This window comes from Excalfactoria chinensis, chromosome 2 (genome assembly GCF_039878825.1).
Source record: "Excalfactoria chinensis isolate bCotChi1 chromosome 2, bCotChi1.hap2, whole genome shotgun sequence".
NCBI lineage: Eukaryota > Metazoa > Chordata > Aves > Galliformes > Phasianidae > Excalfactoria > Excalfactoria chinensis.
The window spans coordinates 82,020,777-82,041,262 of record NC_092826.1 but is presented as its reverse complement, the minus strand read 5'-3'; the positions used below and the strand labels follow the sequence as shown (position 1 = coordinate 82,041,262).

Below are 20,486 nucleotides of genomic sequence, written 5' to 3'. Positions count from 1 at the left end.
TCTCTTTTTGCAACCTGTCCCTATACAGTCAGAAGGAAAAGACAAGGATGGAAACACCTGCAGAGTGGTTAGGCTTCACAAAAAGCAACCTTCAGCAACCTCGCTGTAGGTTGCTGAAGTCTGTATCAACCACTCCACTCTAAACTAGGAAATAACAGAAAGATAGAAAATTCAGCTTACGCTGCCAAGGCTTCCTCTGAAGCAACATTTTTTCACTCAGAGGGTGGTGAAGCACTGGAACAGGCTGCCCAAGGAGGTTGTAGATGCCCCAACCCTGGAGGCATTCAAGGCCAGGCTGAATGTGACTCTGTGCAGCCTGGTCTGGTGGCACATAACAGGGAGGTTGAAACTAGACCATCATTATGGTCCTTTTCAACCCTGGCCATTCTATAATTCTATATAATTCAATGAACATAGCTTCACAGGGTCAGTTAAAGCTACCTGTGCTGTTAAGAGGGTCATATAAACAGAAGCCCAAGCTTGACCAAAGATGGTCAAACCAAAGATGGTTAAGGGGGTGTTGTGTTGAGGCTAAATGTCTGGAATATGGAATTTTTTTTGTCCACTTCTAAGGAAAACAAAGCAAGGCAGATAATAACAGCTGATGTTTTATCAGACAAGCCACACTGCCTGTGAGAAACTGCTTTGCCCCTCCCTCTGAGCCAGGGGCTGTTGCAGCTTAGAGGGCTTGCCTGCTTCTGATACTGGAGATGAATGAATGGACTGGTACCAAGCTTGGAAGGTTGGTGAAACACGGTAGCTTGCAGCAGGATCATTCAAAATTCAAGCCTGCAACGGGAGGGGTGAGGATTGTAAAAAGGGAAGGGGGAAACTGGTGTTTCAAGAGGGAAGGAGGATGAGGAAGAGTGAAGTAATTTAGGGAAGGTGCTTCACCCTAACAGTCCCCATCAGCTCCTTCTACCAGTCATTCTAATCAACCCCAAAGCAAATCATCTTCCTACCACAACTCCATGCAGTGATATCTGCACAGAAAAGTGCAAACCTGAAGGGCCTATTGCTGAAAATGCGTCTGATGGCTGCCCTAACACCTAACACACCATACCTTCTGCTAAGTCCAAACCTACGGGATTTATCTGCACCTGGGTAGAGCTTGTCCCAAATAATCAAAGAAGGCTAATTGATAACAATAGTTAATATTCCATATCTACTCAAAATATCTTCGGTTTTAGGTTACAGTGTTTTGTTGTTGTTTTGTTTGTGCATTTAGGTGTTGTTTTTAACAAAATAATTTTTGCTAGCTTCCTTACTCCCGTAGTTGCTATTTTAGAACAAACTACTTTCTGAACTCTCTACTGTACAAAATTAGTGGCATTTTACCAGAAGCAGCAACTCTTAAGCAAATATCAGCATTTCAAAGAAATCTTAAATTTGTACTTTCAAGAATTGGAACTGGAAACTATTGTTCTTGCTACTCAGAGGAAAACTATTTGAATGAATCAAACGCTAACCAAAGAGTATATCACAAATACCAAATACTTAAAACATTCCCTACAGCATCTGGGGAACAAACTGAAAAGCAGAGACTAGTCTATGTTTGTGAGCGGCATAACAAGGACTTTGTTTACCATTATTTGGTTCGAAGCATGTGGTGAGCTGTTCTCAGACCCACCTCTGACAACCCACCTAAGACCAGGCCAATAATTCTTCTCTCTTAGCAGTAAAAAACAAAAACAAAAAAGGAGTCTAAATAAGCAGATTCCCAGGAGATACAGACAGACCATTGAACAACAGGGAAAGAAAAAACAAAATGGAAGAAAAAGAAAAAGATCTTCAATTTATCTTCACAATCCCTTTGATTAAAACACGGTGATTGCATCTACATGGCACAGAAATAAAGCTGTAAGCACAGCCGGCTCTGTAATCGATCCATCCAGTATTCCTGTTGGAAAGATTCTTAAGATAGAGCACAGACCTTGGGATAACCAGGAAGACACAAGTGACACGCTCATCACAGCTCAGCTGCAACACCATCTCCTTCAACACCTCAGCAGATGCTTAGATGAAACCCAGCTGCTAGTAGGTTTTGCTGGGGGAAAAAAACAGATGAATATCTGCCTTATTCCCTCCAACCACAGAGGATCAAGATCCTCTGTCCAGTGCCTGAGCTGTACGGGGAAGGGGGGCCCTCTGCCCAACTGGGCATTCCAACAAGTGCTTGCTGCTGTATCTTTTACTTATCTTTCATAGAAAGCCCAACATTGCTTTTTAGACCTTACTTCTTGTAAGGAAATGACTGCAATATTCACATGCTCAGCTAGGACAGTGAAAACTCCAGAGGATTTTGTGGGTTTTATGGATGCTTAAACCAGAGCTGGTCTGTGCTCTTTTCTCCTTCTTCATGGCAGTTTTCTTCCTCTTATCATTTGCTACTAGGAAAGAAGTGAAGGGTACTTCTAGAAAATGCCAAACAGTATTAAGGACTAAAATAGCTGAAGAGAGGATATTTTGTCATGAGATCATGAAGAGGATTAGAGAAGAGAAAAGGGATCTTATTTTACAAAGTCAACAAAATAGCAAAAAGTGACCTCAGTTACTCTGGTTCTTAAGTTGAGAGAGGCTGCCTTGTCTGGCCTTACTGCTTGTGATGCATCAGCATGTCATTTCTTCACCAGTTTCACATCATGTCTTGAGACATACTGTGAAGATGCAAGAATTTGCTCATAGGGGAGGACATGGCCACAAAGCATCCTCATCTCTGTAGCTCCCTTTGCCCCTCAGCCACTGTAACTTCATCATGGAGCTTTCCTGTACTCACATAGATGTTTTAATAGTCTTAGGATAAAAGTCCCAGAGAAAAATGGTGGGAAAAACTCTTGATTGGAAATGTACATTTTTTGACAGCAAACATCTTCAATGAAACCATTCTGAGCAATCTGATTTGAGTAACCGGCCACCACGTAGCAGCATGGGATTGACAAGTACAGTGGCTGCTCTTCGTCATAGACACGAATCCAAAACACAGCAAAAGGGAAACAAATCCACTTCTATTAACACTTCATCTTCCTCCGAGCAATGGTGTGTTCCACAAGTGCTGTTTGAGCAGATGAACTCTTATTTGCCAAAGCAGATCTCTGAGTGATTCAACGCAGTACACCCCCCGTCAAAACTTTGTTCCATCTCATATTCCTCTAGCATGTATTTCTAAAAATGTCACCACTGTGTAACTACAGTGCTCGTTATTTCTGTTCAGCTTTCTGATTAAAAGCAGCAGGAACAAGATTTTCTAAGCTGCAACAACAACAACAATAAACGTTGAAGAAAAAGGAAAGAAAATGCCTAAGCAGATTTTCCACCATGATAATCGGTGCATAATTTACCTAGTTCAAGTATTGGATTGTCAGTCTCACAAATTAAAAAGCCCACACCATTGATGTTGTGCTGAACTACTCCTTTGAGCATAAATACTCAGAGTAAGAAACATCTCTGGGGATGTACTATCCCATATACTTATCCTAGGAGTTTCTGTGCTTCAGAAGACCCTTCTGAAAATCATTCCCCTTCCTCCAGGATTAAGAGTTTGCTGTTGATAGGTCTAACTGGCAAATAATGCTCTTCTCACACTAATTAAGCAGCTAACTAAAGGTGCCATGTAGCTATGATTCCTGCCCTAGGACCCCTTCACAAAAAGTGAGAAAGAAGGTTTCATTCTCCCTTATTCTGCCATGCAGGTGAGCAAGCTCACCTTGAAGCCTAAGGATGTGGTTGCTCCAGGAGAGAGGAGGAAAGGGCTCCTTTTTTTCACTCTTTAGCAACACAGACATTCTTCAATTTCTTTTATGGCTAGAGATGACATAGCTGTCTAGAGGCGCTCTTGTGAAGAGCCAGCATGGGGGTGGAGATCTACAGCTCTGCCCCTCCATTTGATGTGGTCTCTTTAAAGGTCACCCACTGGGACCCAACATTGATCAAACTATTTTTATAAAAACAGCGGTGATCCCAATGAAGATTTATAGAACACATTTGTGCTATAGCTTTTGGTTCCTTTTTCTGAAATCGCTTAAAGCAATATAATAACTTTCACAGGCATATCGTAGGAGACTGCCAACATTTCAAACATTTCCTTGATGTAGGATGATCACAATTGAAAGGAATGTGAATTTTATCCAGCCGTCGGTAAGGTTTTGTTTTCCTTAATCCCTGAGACTAAATCATTGAATAGTTTTAACCTCCAAACTAAATCTTAATTGAGACTTGCTGTCATTTAGGTTACCGCACAAATCTGCTACCCAAAACACTGGGGCGCCTTTGAGAAAGAGCCGGGGCGGGGGCTCGCTCTTGGAATGGGAGCCTGTAGCACTTTATGCTGCTATGAGCTGATTGTGCAAGAGAGCTTTTCAATATGCAGGAAAACGTGATCAAAGATTCTGTTCTGTATTGAAGTTTCTTTGTTTGAAGTGCTCTCTTAGTCAAACCTGCAAATAGAGCAGCCCAGCCAGGACCCCCACAGGCTAGATATAAAACTGATAGCTCGTGTCCCAGGATGCCGTCAGTTTGCTTTGTACTGCACACACACTGGTAATTTTTACTCCCAGTGTGAGAATTCAGCTCATCTCTTGAGAAGCAAACAAAACACAAACCCAAAGCCCTTACCTCCAGCAAAAGTCACCCACAGCTGTTTCATCTAGAAGCCTGCAGAAGTGTATCACTGAAATTAGTAGTCAAGATGAGTAGCAAAGAAGTGGTGAAGGAAATAAGGAGTTATTTTAGTACTGTTTCTACTAAAAGAAATTCCAAGCACTCTAGCAGCTAAAGAGCAACATTTTCTCCACTGACATAGGTCAGTCTCCTTTTCAATGGGAGTGATTTTTGTCCCACTGCCAAGATCACTCACAGATGCAAGATGGTGGGAATGGAAATATCAAGCCCCACTCCCCAGCAACCATGAATCCATATTACCAGAGAGCAAATGTCCTGCCAAAAGCAAGACTGATGGAAAAGAGAGACAACTGTCTGCTCACCACCTCCCTCAGCCCCCAATATCTCCAGGGCATTTTTCAGGAAACATAAGGGACGGTCTGGAGGATTAATTTGGAGAAAATCCAAGAAGGACTCTATGATTCCCATGGCTAGTTGGAAGGAGAAGCTCTCACCTGGTAGTATCCAAACTTAACCTGAGCTGACATTTTAGCCTTAAGCCTTGATTAAAGACTAGTAATTAAGGCTAACTATTCTGAAATAGGTAGGAATGAGATTAAGTGAAGGAATCTCTTGAGAGACTTGTGTCTCCCTTTCTGGAGGGATTGTGGATTGCCAACCTGCATCTGGAGGCCTGAATTTCTGGCAGCTAAAATTAGGCAAGAGGTGTCTGAGTTTCTGCACCAGAGCTTCTCCCTTTCAGACAGCGAGTACAATTCATTTCTGCTTTGCAAGGGAGTCACAAGGCTGAATACAACAGCAGCAGCAGGTTGTTCATATGCTGCACTGCTGACTGCCAAAAAGAGAAGGAAAGCCTGCATATAACAAGCCTAAGCACCTCAGCACATCACAGCTTTCATGCCAAAAAGAGTAGATCAGCATCTCCCAAAATATAATTAACTGTTCTTCTTATTTGAGCTGTTAAAGTTTCCACATCAGACATCAGACTCCTAATTCTTTTTTTTTACTCTAAACACGTGCCTTAGTAATAACTAATAATAACCACCACAACTCCCAGTTCCTACAATACTTTTTGCCAAAATCATACCAATCAAACAGCACGGGTAGGGAACCAACTGACTGCATCAAAGGACCTGGGAGCCCTGGAAGAGCCAGCAGTGCCTGCTGGCCACAGTGAAAGCCAACAGAGCACTGTGCTGCACCAACAGGAGTGTGGCCAGCAGATATGGAGAAGTGGTTATTCTCATCTACTCTGGGCTTGTCAGAGCATAAGCAGACAGTGTATCCCGTTTTGAGCCCCCTAGTGCAGGACACCAACTTCATGGAATGAGTTCAGCAGAGGGCCACTGCTGTGCTGGAGCATGTGGCCTTGGAAGAGAAGCTAAGGAACCAAGCCTCATCCAGTCTAGAGAAGAGACGGCTTCCAGGGGGCCTATCAGCATCCCACTGGAACCTGCAAGGATGTGATTAAGAAGACAGAGCCAGGCTTTCCGCAGACATGCATAGTGGGAGGATGAGACACAAAGGCTGTGTGCTGCAGTAGAAGATGTTCTGACATATGTGAGAAAAGTCGTTTTCTCCACATGGACAGCCAAGCAGAGAGATCAAGCAAGTAGCACCAACAGGTCATGCAGTCTTCACCCTTGAAGACTTTAAAGATCAACTGGACAAAGCACCGAGTGACCTGTTCTGATCCCTGCTTTGAGCAGGAGTTTGGCTAGGAGCAGCTGGGTGAGCTCAAGAGGTCCCTTCCTACCTGAATTATTCTGTGAATCTTGTACTATATAAACTATCATTTGTCATGAAAGCCACAGAAACTTTGGCAGACATCACTGAACACTTGGAAAGAACACAGTGAGCTGGTAAATTATGCATCTCCACTAACACCATATTCACTTAGTTCAAGATCTTACAAAGCAAGAACACAAAGGTTATTGTCACAGTTGTGTGAGTAGTTAGAATTGAATGCTGATCTACCAAGATCTGGTCAGGAGCCAGGTGAAGTAAGTGGAAAGTATGAGGGTACATATCAGCTGACTTGGGACGTAGATATCCAAACCTGAACTCATTACTGGCAACTTGATTGACCGCCCACCAAGAGAAGTTTGTCCACAACTTTAGTCAGAAATCTAAAATAGTTCTGACTGAGTGCCAAAACACATTTACTCTCCTTACTACAAAGGGAGTCTGTCTGACTGCTCTGGATACAGCCATGTATAGTGCTGACCTTTCAAGTGAGATGAGATGGATCCTACCCCTACTGACTTCAGCTGGGATAGATGGATTGTGCTTGGAGCCTGTTGTGGTCAGCACTGTCAGACTCAGTAATAAAGTATTCAAACTCCACACAGAAATGCACTTCTGGTGCAGTTCCCCATTTAGAGTTCTATTCCCACAGTTCTGTAATCTTAATTATTCACCAGCAGAAATTCTTTCTTGTCTTGGGTACTACAGGCTATGGGGCTATAAAGAAGAAACTAAGTAAAATTTCATGATGGAAAGCATGATTTTCTCATGAAAAGGAAAATACCTGACTCTACTAGCAGACCTTACAAATAATGCACGTACTGTAGCTTCCAGCACAGGTAAAGAAACATGTGCCAGGCACTGACCTCGGGACATTGTCCATGCAGGGGATGCTCCTGCATAGAGCAGACTGAGATTGGCGGCAGGCAGGGAGCCTGCTCTCACCAAAGATGCTGGGGTTAACTCTGTAGCTTCAAAGCCCATTTCTGCTGGCAAGAGCATGAGGCCACATGAAGGGAATCGAGATGCTGATCCATGTTAAAAATAGCCATGTGGGAGGCTGGACAGAGAGCAGTGCAGCAGTCGGCTGCTCCCAGCAGGCGATGCCAACAAAGCAGGAAGAAGGGTGGGACTGCTCTTCTCAGCAGCTACCATCTCACAATGGCCAAGATCTTGCTGCAATGCAGTTCCTGAGCTGAGCCTGTGCCAGGGAGGATCTGGGTGACCCACCCCCATACCCTCATTGGGGAAACCATACAGCGATGGGCTTTGGATGACAGACAGCATTGTTCCCACAACCTGAAAACACGTGTAGCCTGAGCTGTAATACACTGAGGCTGGAAATTAGAATATGCTTTCATTTTCTCTTCTTTCACTTCTTTCCTTCAGTCCTCAGCATTTTTTTGCCTACGCAAATAAAACAATTGGTGTCAATCTACTCTCTGTGTTTCCTGGCAAAATGACCTCTCTTCCACTGCCTTGGTGATAGAGGTGTAGTAGTATAGAGATTTAAGTGACAAGCAGGTCTTGGAAAGAAACATTACCTTTTCACAAGGCAAAGTGAAATAATAGTCAGCTTTTCTAGTACATGGGTCTGAAGAAATGCTGCACACCCAACTCCTGCCTGCACCCTCTCACAGTGAATATGCCAACCTACTGGCAGTTGTTGACCACCCCAATCAGCACTCATTTTGGTGCTGCTTAAATATCTCACCTCCCTCTTTCTACGTTTCCAGTTCTTTTACTTAGTATTATAGCAGCTGAACCCTCCATCTCTGAGCCTTGCCACTTGCCTTAGTCACATGAAGAGTAAGTGTCAGCCTATGAGTGTGGGCAAGCAGGGTGCTGAATTCCCCAGCTGACCCAAACAAGTCAGCTCTGGAGTTTCCTCTGTGAGAAGCTGACACGGTGGTTGGGAATGGCAAGAGAAGCAAGCAGTTTTGACAAAACAGGCTTTTATCAATAGGTCCTATAAAGCAGATCAAGCACATGGGCAATCATAGAATCACTAAGGTTGGAAAAGATCTCCAAGGTCATCTAGTCCAACCATCCACCTACCACCAATATCATCATAGTATCATAGTATTGTGCGAGTTAGAAGGGACCTTAGAGATCATCGAGTCCAACTCCCGGGATTCGAGCCCTCTAGTGTAGCAGAGCGGCACTTCTACCACTTGCACCACAGGGGGGATTCAAACCTGGGCCTCCGGTGTTGCAAGCGGCGGTTCTAACACAATATTTCCCCCACAAAACCCTGCTTCTTAGACAACTTCTAAACGTTAATTGCTCTGATGAAAAATGAAGGACCCAGCCCCTAAACTTTCTCTACACTTTGGCTAGCACAGCTGTGAAGACAAATACATGAAAAAAAATAATGACCCCATGACCCCATCAAAAGTTTGATCCTAGAATAGGCACAGTAATACTAACATCAGAAGCCCTCCTACAAGTAAAAATTATATTCAATTTGGGAAATGTACAGCTATTTTTTGCTCATATAAAGCCAAACTTCTTCCAGCCTCCCAAGTAGTCACAACTAACATGAGATGTATTATATGCTACCCGTGAGAGAAAAGCTTGCTTTGAGCTGCTTTTGTTGGAAGTAATTGGAAGGCCCTTCAGAAGGGATCAAGAGGCTTTTTGAGTGTATTAGTGCTGCTGGTACTCATTTCTGGCCCATGATGCCTTAGCAGGGTTTATTCAGGTACAAGTCACTCACATGCAGGACAGATATTTACACATATTACATCGTTATACTTCTCATATGCCTGAGAGGCCTCATAAATTGCCCACACTGATCTCAGTGGGGGGGCGAAGGGCAGGCCATTTATGAAAAAGTCAGTTATCTCTATGTTGATTAACAACCCTCTACTCCTCTCTTTCAACTTCTATCTCTCTATCAGAGAGGTCAGTAACCCCCGACCCTCACTCCTACTTTTATCCCCACCACACAGAATATTCTTCAAAACTCAATTGCTTCATTTAAAATATACTATAAAGATAGGTATGTCTGCTATCACACTTCTTCCAGCCCACAGGATATTTCACTAAGCCAGCAAAGAATAGATTTTTCAGGCTGTAAATGCTGCCTAACATATAGATACTGCCTCTTGCATCCCAACTCATCTAATGATTGAGTTGCTAACACATTCAAGTAGGAAGAACACTTCAGACTGGAGATGGCTTTTGCTTTGCATGCATATTAGCCAGTACTCTCAGTCACTGCCCATCTGCCACTGGCCCAAAACTAAGATTCACAACCCAGTGTGGACCAAGAAGTCCAGACCTTCCTACATATACACGTACATCTTGGTTACTTCTCAGTCTTTATCAGAACTTCTCTTCCTCACAGAATAGCAGAAAGGGAACCAAGAGTTTCCCTTTCTATCTTTCCTCAATGACTACAATATACTTATTGCTATATTATCACCCATCAAATGTCTACCTAGACAGAATTTCCATCTTGTGCTTTGTTCTGATTTATTCTTTAATTTGGCAGCTATTACATTATACTTGATTTATATTCTGATGACATGCCAGATTTGAAAATCAATTGTAAATTGACATCAATATTTAGTGTGTCATAAACCCATGCAAGAGACACACTGTTAATTCCCTTTGTATTAAGAACTTCATTCTTCCACCGCCATTTTGAAAGACTGACTTCAGCCACAGTGAAAGAGCAGCAGGGCTTGTTAGATCCTGAAAGACTGCAAGTTAGCAAGAGGACTAAGCTAAACGTGGTATACCAGGCAGCTTGCTCTAGTTAGCAGCAGTATCCCCAAGGAGCTTCACACTTGGTTTGCAAGCTGTAAGATGACTCTTGCTGCCTGCTCTGCTGTCTCTACCTGCGGTGCTCAGATCAAACCAAGTTCCACTGTGCTGCTGCCTGTAACACTTGGATTGTTGATTTCCAGACACTCACTGTCTTTACGCAAAATTGTAAACCATGGTATTTCATCATAAGTTATGTGCCTCATACAAATCTGCTTACCAGTATCCTATCTTTTTCGAAAAGACTCAGCTCTTGCTGCTAATAGACTTTGCTTGACAGACAAACCCGACATCCCAAAGTAGGTGGCTGGCTGCTGATGTTGAAAACAAAAGACATTTTTAGTTGCCTGTTTTCTAACCTGAATCTGTCTGCCCTTAGCATCTAATCAGTCATTAATTATTAGATACCCCTTTGCTTTTCAGTACCAGTGGAAGAATATCAAACCTCGTATTTCACAAACTAAACAGACATAGCTTCTTCCTCCTCTCTTTAAACAGCGTGGTTCAACCTATGTTCATGCTGCTAAGCCACTCTGTTCTCTGCCCATCTGTCAGTATCCCTTTAAAATGTGTAAACACCAAAAGCGGACTTGGTATTTCAATAATGGTCTCATTAACGTGGTACACATGGAAATATCATCTCCTTGACCTTTACTCAGCAAGACAGTAGCATTTGCTTTCAGGTGTACTGTATCACAAAGGGAGCGCATGCTTAGCTGATTACCCATCATAACAACCGTCCTGGCTAAGTCACTAGTTTGCAAAACACTGTCTATATAGCATGACTAAAAGCACACTTCTAGTCTGCAAGCACCTTGAATTTGACTGGCAATTTAAATACACATTGTTTCTATGCTAGACAAAACAGTTTTGTCCTTGATGCTGTCCTAAAATTACTTCATCATTGGTTGTATCCTCATGGTCTTTGCCTAATGAAATACAGTATTTGTTCTCAAGCCAAAAATCAAGGGACTGAGTAGCTCTGAGCCAAGGACTGAGACTGTCAAAAGTGCCCTTTCTGAATGATTCCCCCATTGCAATTGCTTTAGCAAGTATGACTATCTGTCAGATTGTAATTCAATTAATGTCTTGAATTCATCTTATATATTTCTTGCCTTACCGTGACTCCAAATATTATTTGGAACAAAATCACTTGCTTTATAGAAATTTATACAGAAATGTATGTTTAAGTAAATATCAAGACTATTACCTTTATCAGGTGCCATCTTACAAAAAGCACATTGATTTTGTGACACAATACAGCTTTCAAAAACGATATTGATTACCATTAATTTTATTACCTTCTTTTAACCCCTATATAACACCCATCCTGCATTTTACTGAAGAATTTATCATCTTACCTCATGCTCTTCAACTATTTGAGTCACTCCTTCCGTCCTTCTTCCTTTGACTCAGCTGGCTGCTTTTGGCTTCAATATCTTGACACCTGACTTTATTATTTTCCAGTCCTCGGTGCTGTCTGAAATATGATGGATATAAGGCTTTGGTAAATGGGCACGTTCTTTCTCAGAAGGAGAGATCTTCAGCAGTAGAAATTTCTGCAATTTTGTCTTGGCCATTCTGACTTCCTCTACACGTTGTCCCCTCTGTGGGGTTAGAAATAAAGTTTCTACTCAGAAGCAAAAGCACGGTTGCTGGAAGCAAGCAAACAAAAAACCTGTTAGTAGAAAATCTGGTCAAACCTCTGAAAACTTTCACCCTTGCCTTTCTTTTGGCTGGGGAAGGAAGCTGATGCAGGAGGTGTAGGAAGACGTGACTCTTACATCAAGATCTTACTGCACTTTCTTGAAGTGATGCAGCTCCAGGACAACCTCTCCACTGCATAAACTGGGAAGACACGATCACCAAAGGTAAAAGGAATGGACAACAGACCTTTGGGACAGCTTGCACTTGTTTCATCTCTGAGAGCTATCCCAAGGTAATACCTTGGGTTTGCTTAGCTCACACTATTTTAAGAAGCGATAGAGCTGAGTTAAGTTGGAACTGACTGCCCGTGTGAAGTGATAGTGCATGATGTGAATGTTCCAGGAAGATGGATTAGTGGAGACCAGGATCCCAAATTCCAGGCTGGAGCCAGCTGCTGTTTCTAGTTACACAGACAGCAATGCAAAGCAATCTATCAATTCACGTGCAGGTTAGTACCGCTACCTCACACTGACTCAGTGCTAAATTCCTGCGATGAGAACTCAGGTGACCTCACAAACCCAGATGGAAGATTTTAAGAACTGAATTATTACTCACATACCACAGGAGAGTAACCGATATGTTGAAGTTTCTTTGACTAATGTATTTTGTCTAACTTTTCATCTGCTCCAAAACTGTGTCCGATTTATCACTTCTGACAAGAAATAGGATAGCTGGTGTGGCAAGCTTTACCAATTAAGGCCAAAAGCTGTTTGTACAGTGTTACTGCCACCTGTACCAGAGAAGGAACAACCACTACCCCTCAACACCATCTTTAAAGGGTAAAAAAAAAGGATGGCTAAAAAGCTATATGCACATTCGTGTGGGAAGCACGAGGAAGGGGGAAATGCTGGCAAGAGCTATGCTATAAGCACATCTGTGCTCAGAGAATAGACATTCACTATTTAAGGAACAGCTCCCTGATGCTCAGCTTTGAAAGTGGAACAAACATTTAGTGCTGGCTCTGAATTTTTCCAGCTTTTGAGTTTAAAGAAACATGAAACAGTCTTTGCAGCGCTGGAGCCATTCCACACAGATTTGCTCACTGGGCTTAGCTTACAAGCTACTCTAGGGATGGCCAGCCTTCAAGAGGTGGTCCTTGGTTGCTGGAGTTAAGCCAGCAGAGACTCAGTGTTTCTGTAGACCTGCTAGCACTTGGTTTAAGTGCTATTTTCTTACTGACAGCAATACTTAAGAAACTAGGTAAGAGTTAAGGACTTCCTGGAATTATGCAGGAGGCACTAGGAATTGTGAAAGGGGACGATCAAGGGACTTCCAAGAGAGGTCTTTGCACAAAGCCTTGGTCTCCACCCCGCCTTCTTCCTCCTTGTCAGGAATATGCTTCCTCTCCCACAGCCTGCCCTGGTGCTTTCTCTTGGATGAACTTGCTCCCTCCCTGCAGGAAGGGCAAACACGGGGCAGGGAAAACTTGTACAGGGCTAAATAGTCAGGCAAAGCATATCACTCAAATAGAACTAGGCATGCTGATCTGATGCAGGGCACCTCTCTGGTCAGCTTGTTTCACTTACAGAAAGGGCGAGAACCACTCTCTGAAGGGTTAGGGAAAGCATGAGTTTTGGGCATCTCTATACAAAAAGGACACTGAGGTGCTGGAGGAGATCCAAAGAAGGTCAACAAGGCTTGTGAAGGGCTTGGAGAATATGCCCTATGAGGAGTGACTAAAGGAACTGAGGCTGTTTAGTCTGGGAAAAAGGAGGCTGAGGGGAGACCTTATTGCTCTCTTCAAACACCTGAAAGGTGATTGCAGTGAGAGCAGAGCTTGTCTCTTTTCACTGGTGACAGGACGAAGGGAAATGGCCTCAAGTTGCACCAGGTTAAGTTTAGGTTGGATATCAGGAAACGCTTCTTCACAGAAAGGGCTGTTAAGCACTGGAATAGGCTCCCCAAGGGGGTGGTTGAGTCACCATCCCTGGATGTGGTGCTCAGGGACATGACTTAGCAGAGGGTTGTTAGAGTTAGGGTACTATGGTTAGGTTGTGGTTGGACTTGATGATTTTTAAGGTCTTTCCCAACCTGAGTAATTCTATGATTCCACAATTCTCTAAGAGCATTGCTATGGAAAGTCTCTTTCAGCCCAGCCTGTGCTGTGTTCCCAGAGCAAATCCTTTGAGATGCTCTCAGCAGTCCTACCATCATGTGCACACCCCCGATACAGCTCCAAAGGTTTAAGCTGGAAATTTAAGAGCTTCAATGCTGAACAGACAAATAATAATCAGAAATAAAACAAAACTAGCCTGCGCTTTTAGACCAGTGGAAAGCCCTAGAATGCTGGCACTACAGCCTGCTTGAAATGTCCTGTGTCCACCACAAGATCTCAGAGATGCACTAACCTACTAACATACACATTCTATCCTTCACATCTACCATCCCATAGCCTTCACATATCCAGATCCCTCTGTTCAGAGAGCCATCCATTTCTCTAAAGAATGCCTTCTGGAAAGGATCACTGGAGAAGGCAAAAATTCATATCATCACAAAGGAAAGGCCTCTGCTTTGAGTAATTCCATAGAAGGGCTGACTGGGTCAGATTTCCTTCCCTCCTTGGAAAACATTTTTAAGATTATCTGTTGTTAAAGAAAGTTTTCCTACCCAGTCCATTATAAACTCAGCTAGATACAGCCCCCTATATAGGGGAAATATTTGAGGTTTCAAAAGAATTAGTCTGAAGGAAAAAAAATAGATCAAAATTAAAGAAATCTGAGAACAGCATAACCCTTTTCCCCCATACTGTATTATTTCAGTTTTGAGCACATAAAAAATTCTTTTTAATTGTTTCGGGGTTCTTTATAGTAAGGTCAAGCATCAAAACAGAATTGTGACCCAGAGTTTTTTCCACCCGAAGATATCAAAATGTGTCCTTTCAAATTAAGAAAAAAACCAATAACAGCTAGTAAGTCCCTGAAACGTCTCAATTCTTGTCAAAAGGATTAATTTGAGACAAAGTAGGATTTTTTTGTTTATTGCAAAAATGATTTGGAGAAAGTCGCCTCCAAGCAACTTCCCTAACAAGGCTGTCAAACGCCTTGTGTTGTCTCCCAGGGAAACTTCTGTAAACTGAAACCTCCCGGTATTGCAAAAGCAGGAAGACACTCCTCTGACCTCTGCAGTTTCCACACTTAGAAAAGCCTGTTCCATTGTCACCAACAAATGACTTGCACTGCCCCTTCTATTGCAGAATCTTTTCCTCTGTCATCTGTCCAACAAAAAAAAGCACGTTTATATACAGCTATGAGTTTACGACCATTGGCAAACTAAAGCAGAAGTACTGAGACTTCTTTCTTTGCCCACACACGCATGTCGGAGCACTGCCAGGGCCACTGGGTCACAAATCCCAATCTTGTCCAGTGTAAATCACTTAGCACATTTGAAAAATGCACTGTGTGGTGAAAGGCAACTTCTCATCTTCACTCCCAATGTTTGCACCTGCTGCCAGGTTTGTTGGCAGACTTCTTCAAGCTTCTCTCCTTCAAGCCCTGGCCAATTCTGCAGGCAGATGGCCGCAGGACAGGAAGGAAAAGGTGGGGTCCCACTTGTCAGGCATGTCAGTAACCAGGAAGCCAATCTGCATGTTGTATCACCCACCATGTGCACTGGCTCACCTTGTGAGGGCATTGAAGGAAGAGGCTGAGATTACTGTGCCTTCCAACAGCTCTTTTGCTAAGTCTAATGTTTGTGGCATAAGTTAGCTTTGAGGTGCACAAGCTACCATCTCTACTGCCTCCCTCATGCTTCTCCCGTCAGGCTGTCTGCACATAAAAGAAGAGCCTGAACATGTAGTGGATCCACTCTTTCTAAGGCAGGTGGTCCCTGCAGAAGTAGGAGACTGATCCAGGGAAAGACTGGAAAGCAGTGTTTCAGGTTCATTCCCATTTGTTCCACGTAAGGGCAATCACATGTCTATACACATGCGGCCAGGGTGGCTGATAAGGCAAAACACTGTCACCTCTTATTTCATCTGCTGCTAACATTTCGCCTTTAAAACTGGTCTCAGATGCAACAGTGCACATTATTGTCTCCAGTGACAGATCTCCGGAAAATGGGAGCCACAGCTCTCCACATTGCTCCAATAGGTGACATTTTCATATTTGCAGTGAAGACATGACCTTCTGTTCAAGGTCTGCCCGGATTATTTTTCTGCAACCATACAGCAGTGAACCAGGTTTATTTGGACCCATGAACTACAGCGCATGAATTTCACATTAACTGCTGTTCTAATCAAGACCAAATGGCTCAGAGCAATATACATAACAGGTTCTGTTCCCATTCTTGAAATCAGATGGCCATGCACAGTCCTGCATACCTGAGGTGAGATGGAGGAGCAGAGGACAACCAAGCACTACACAAGGCATACCACTGGAGAGCCCCTCACTCCACATTCTGCCTTGCACTGACACAAACATGACAAACATTCAATGACCCAGCATAGGAAATACCGTTTTGATTGCCAGACGCCAAGCTGAACTGGCACAAGCTCTGCGCCCAGTCAGTACAGCAATCAGTGCTCTCACAAACTGAATTCCCCTGGAACTGGTCCATATCGAGGCCAGGTGTCAGTTCCTCATACCGTCTCCCATGGGTGGCACACTGTGTAGTAGAGCTGCTGGAGCATGAAGCTCTCAAAAGCTGTTTCTGTATGTGAGAAAGCCAAGTACTACCGTTACCTGCTTGCACTGTTTGACTGCTGCGTGCCGCCTGGCACTCACCTCCCCATCTGTGCCATGAGCTCATCTTCTTCCCAAGCCACAGCATTCCAGGAGAGCTTCTCATGCTGCACCATAGGAGTTTCTGTAAACAAGTGGTTTTTGTTATTGGTCGAGCTTAAAAAAAATAGTTTACAGAACTATTATTTTTTTTAGTCATATATATATATATACACACATACACATACAAACATATGTCAGAGGCTTGTTGAACTTCAAAAGCTTTTGCTGCCAAATGGTGTGTTCTTCTTTTTGTTAGCAAACAGCACGTATACGTTTCTACTTGGATGACTGTAATTGGTAGGCTGGTGAGATGTTTATCGAGGGATGTAACACGCTGTGATTGGTGGACTGAAAACAAAAACAACAAAAACAAAAACCCACACACCAATGAATGGCTTAGGACATTACAAGTAGTGTTTTCATGTTTATCCCAGTGCTGAAAGCAATTATCCCTTGGCAAATCCTCAGGAGGAAGAATTCTGACTATTTGATAGCATTGCAGTAAGCCAGGGGAAAACAAGCTTGAAAGGGAATGAATTGATCCTCCTGAAGCAGAACTGGATGGGTGCTGAGAGCAAAGCATGTCCGAGATAATCTCTTACTATCACATGCACGTCTCATAACATAGAAATGGATGAGGAGTTATTTATAGGGCTTCAAATGAAGAGCTGACAACTGGCACTTAACTATGCACACTTAAGTATGCATCTTCTTAAATAACTCCTGCCTTTTACAAGCACATTTGGTTTCAATAAAAGCTTATACTTGGGATTTTGTTTTTTCTTTTTGAACACAAGTCTGAACTGGTCCTTTTGTCTACAATTACAGCCCTGACAGCTGAAACCATGATTTACTTCATCAGTGGTCATTCATCTCATGAGTCTGGGCACTAAAAATCTACCATCACCTTGGACAGAAGTCCCCTTCACTAATGTTTAAGCACTTCAGCCTCTTAATCTCATGTGGAAAATCATTTGTGACAGCTGGGAGAAACAGAACCAGGAGCGAGTGGTTGAAGGCAGCTATTCCACTGTCACACACACAGTGTTTGAAAGATGGAGTTTGCTGGCTAAGGCCCTTACCTGCCTTGTCAGACATGGAACCCTGCCACCATGGCATATGTTTCTTGCACAGAGCAGGGGTGGCAAACATCCTGTCCACTGGCTTACTCAATTTGAGATTTAGAGACAAGTCCTCCAGTTACCTACTTGGTCTGAGAAGTCCAGTTTAGTAAAGAGCTTGAGCTGTTACTCACAGGTTTGCATAAGGCAAAACTGAAGGAGCTTGTGGTTTTTGTCCTCCAAAATGACCTTTTTCTTCTTGATACATAGGTGCCCTAATGCTCAGACCAGCGTAAATCACTGCTTACACTGTGAAACAGGAGAATCATTCAAGCTTCCCAGCTCACCTCTCTCAGTAGAGGGAACACAGGCACCAACAGTCAGGAGGGCAAGTGATTATATCAATCATGGTCATGCTACTCTAGCAGTTTCTATACTCCTCTACATTTATAAGCTCATGCTCCTTCTCCTAGGAACCTCATACCCAGACAACTACACCCAATCATCTTACAATCAAACTATTTAACTAGATTTGTCCTCCTCCCTCAAATCCAAGTGACATTTACAACTTCTAATTCTAAGAGCTGTCGCACCATTGCCAAAAACAAGATACAAGTTGCAGTGAGCTTTCAATGACAACTGTAGAAATAATGCCTCACCACCATCATCTAATCATCATTTCAAATTCCTGAGAGGAATTGCAAGCCTTTCCTTACACTCTGAGTGGAATAAATTTAAATGCTTGATGCCTGACATGCCTTATCTCCAAAGAGCTTGCTCATAATGCTTATCTCAAGGAGGAGATGTCACATCTTTGGCTTCAAAGCTGGTGCGAGGAAGAAAGTTCACAACTTGTAACCTTTTCTTCCGCTTTTGGTGCGGGATAGAGCAAGTGTAAACTAGCGTATGATGAGGCAGAAGACACAGCCACAGCTGTGGGCTATGTTTACATAGGCAGCAGAAGCTTCTGATGATGATTTCCTGATCATTACTGTCATCATCAAGTGATTCCATCCTATGTACAACTACTGCATTCACACTAACTGGAGCACCATTCTCCTATAGACTACCCAAGTAGAACCCCGTGGGTGCCCAAAGCTGCTCCCTGGTTACATGCCAACTTCTATAGCTCATTTATTGCCAAATGTGGAAATACTTATTGCAGGACCAAGCTGGCCCTGCTCGGTTGAGCTCATGTGCTGATATAGGAGTGGGCTGATGTCTGTCTGCCCACTGGCAGACCCCTGGGGGTTCCTGGCACATGGAGGGTGAGCGGCTCCAGGAGCTATGTTACCTCCCCCAGGCTCTGCTTTGCCACCCATGACTGAATCTTCACTTACGTCAGAACATGAGGGCTCCTGCTAATGCGTGCAAATCCAACACAGAGCCAGAGCTTTATTTCCCTTCAGCTTTTAACTTTTCTGCTTATTTTACTTTAACATTAACTCATGTCTGCTGTTCCTTAGGTTCTTTATGACCTCTTGCAACTCACAACTTACCTCCTCCTAACCCATGGCACTTCTAAAGGCTTGGTGGGTGGCAAATGTCCCATCCGCAGTGCTGTAGATAATACGGGACTGTAAATTTCTCTATATGACTTATGTGGTAATTATCCCTAGGCAGCTCATTCAGCAGAATATAGTTGGAACCCAAATGATGAGACATGCCTTCAGCTTTTGCTCTGCCACCCAAAGTAGTTTATCTGAGTGTGGTCATGGCCTGGCACGCATTGAGCTCTGATCGGTGCAGTACTCAATCCCAATCAGTCCATCTAAAGTTGCTCACTGTTCACAAATATGTTGAGAGAGGCCCAAAGCAACAGCTTACATCAGAAAGTTTCAAGCAGTGGCATGGTACAGAAGCTTATTTCAGAGCTTGCATCCGTTTGTTCTAATTGCCTGTGTAATAATGTGGGCTGCTCTGTAACAGACAGGAAAGATGCTGCCAAATGCTGACAATATGCAACCTAGCTTTTCTGCTGAGCACCAAACTAGCAGCACTTAGCAACAGCTTGCTCTGGGAGCTGACAGCATGGCCTGGGATCTGCATGTTACTCGCAGAGCATCAGCAATACTTAATGCACTGCCAGGCATGTGGGACAAGGCTGCAGTGTCCATATCTGACTTGGAAACACAAACTTCATCCTTCTAAGCAGAAGACTCAGAAAATGAATTTTCAGTTTCCTCTCTTCACCATGGGCAAAGTAGTTACCACCAGAACCAAGCAACATGCATCAGCAGTTTACATGCTGCCCACTGACTTTTCTGTGAATTAATGAGATTAAATAACACAAGCAGCCACCAAAACTGCTTTTCTGCCTCAAAGAAGTGATGTTTCAGTGACAGGAAAGTTTTGTTGACCCAGTTATATTGTCAGCTATCACACACACTGCTTGGAGCAGATAACAGATAGTATCAAGAAGCATCAGTCTGCTTGCTTGCAGCTCTCGGGAACACAAAGGTAGCCCAGGTCCCTTCCACCTCAGATCTCTAAGCATAGACACAACTTGAATGAAGAGGAAGAACCACTACACATGAGGTTAAGAATAATGTATACATTTTGAGTGCATGGATGTATGTTTATTACCACTTCTTTTCTCCACACAAATCCACTGCCTCATTCACTGCCAGTAAATTAAGTAATTAGTCAGCGGTTTTCCACTAATAAGTCTAGAATGGCCCTGCTGTATTTGTTGCGTAAGTCATAATATGCTGCTGACATAGTGAATGCAGCTAGCGGAAAGAAAAATCACAGCCTTCTGTTAAAAAACAATAATCAGAAAGTTTCCATAACTTCAGAATGCACCTGAAAGCACTGCAGATCCCACAAAAATGCTTATCACCTTATTTAACCCTAAGCT

At 43.2% G+C, this 20,486-nt stretch overlaps 1 long non-coding RNA gene across 1 annotated transcript; it reads right to left on the bottom strand.

The window, feature by feature from the left end:
• Positions 1-687: 687 nt before the first annotated feature.
• On the bottom strand, positions 688-16,885 carry LOC140249241 (uncharacterized). Its single transcript, XR_011902973.1, has 4 exons — positions 16,751-16,885; positions 16,524-16,647; positions 11,499-11,617; positions 688-789 (listed from the first exon to the last, which is right to left on the bottom strand). It is a non-coding gene; the product is annotated as an uncharacterized lncRNA (long non-coding RNA).
• Positions 16,886-20,486: the final 3,601 nt, after the last annotated feature.